Genomic DNA, 1,160 nt, shown 5'->3' with positions numbered 1-1,160 from the left:
CCATGTAGTCAACCGCGGTTCGCATCCCGGACCCGGTGGCTTAAAACTCATGCCGGGCACATGTACATGCGTGCCCAAGATCCTGAGAGGAGAATGGAGAAGGGATTGCGGTGTGGCCATCCCCCCGGGGGATGATTTCTCGTTTTCTGTCTCTCTGTCTCTCTCTGTCTGTCTGGCAAGCACATGCGCCGTATAGCAAAAAAACCTCTCCAAAAAAAAAAAAAAGAATTATTTATTGAGACCAGCAGTTAGTGTAATGGCTATGTCGCTGGACTCCTACGTAGTCAACTGCGATTCGAGTCCTGGACCTGGTGGCTTAAACTCAGCTGGGCATGTGTGCGTGCATGCCCAAGATCCTGAGAGGAGAATGGAGAAGAAGGAATTGTGGCGTAGCCATCTCCCCTAGGGGGTGATTTCTCACTTTCTGTCTCTCTGTCTCTCTCTCTCTGGCTGGTGAGTGCATGCGCCCTATAGCAAAAACCTCTCCCAAAAAATAGAATTATTTAGTCAATTTTATTTATTCACTTATTTTAATTTGACCAGAGAGAAAGTGAGAAAGCAAGCCACTAGGTTCTACTCTGGAACTGTGGTTGGCCGTGTGGGAGTGTCTAGTTCCTTAACCACCACACCAACTACTGGCCCCATGTCCTAATGGTTTTTTTTTTTTTTTTTTTTGTCTTTTGTTTTATTTGAAGAAGTATTTTATTTAACATAATATATTTTAATTTGACCAGAGAGGGACAGCTTGAGAGAGAGAAAGTGAGAAAGCAAGCTGCTAGGTCCACTACTCGAACCATGTGGGAGTCCAGCACCCTCAACCACCATGCCTCCTGCTGGCCCCCCTGATAGTTTTCTTGTTTTTTTTTTAATAAGTTTTTATTTAATTCATTTATTTTAATTTGGCCAGAGAGAGGCACAGAGAGAGAAAAAGAGGGAAAGTGAGAAAGCAAGCCACCAGGTCCGGGGCTCGAACAGTGATCTGCCATGTGGGAGTGTTCAGCACCCCATAGTTTTCTAAACTCAGATGTTAAAGCAACTTTTTTGGGGATTTTTTTTCTAGATAGACAATAGTTTTTTGTTTGTTTGTTTGTTTGTTTGTTTTAGAGATGACTATTTTTAAAGTTGTTGATATAGTGATTTATATATATATATATATTTTA

Source organism: Tupaia chinensis, unplaced genomic scaffold (genome assembly GCF_000334495.1).
Source record: "Tupaia chinensis unplaced genomic scaffold, TupChi_1.0 Scaffold000063_1, whole genome shotgun sequence".
In the NCBI taxonomy this organism is placed as follows: Eukaryota; Metazoa; Chordata; class Mammalia; order Scandentia; family Tupaiidae; genus Tupaia; species Tupaia belangeri.
Note: the sequence above shows the minus strand (reverse complement) of the source record.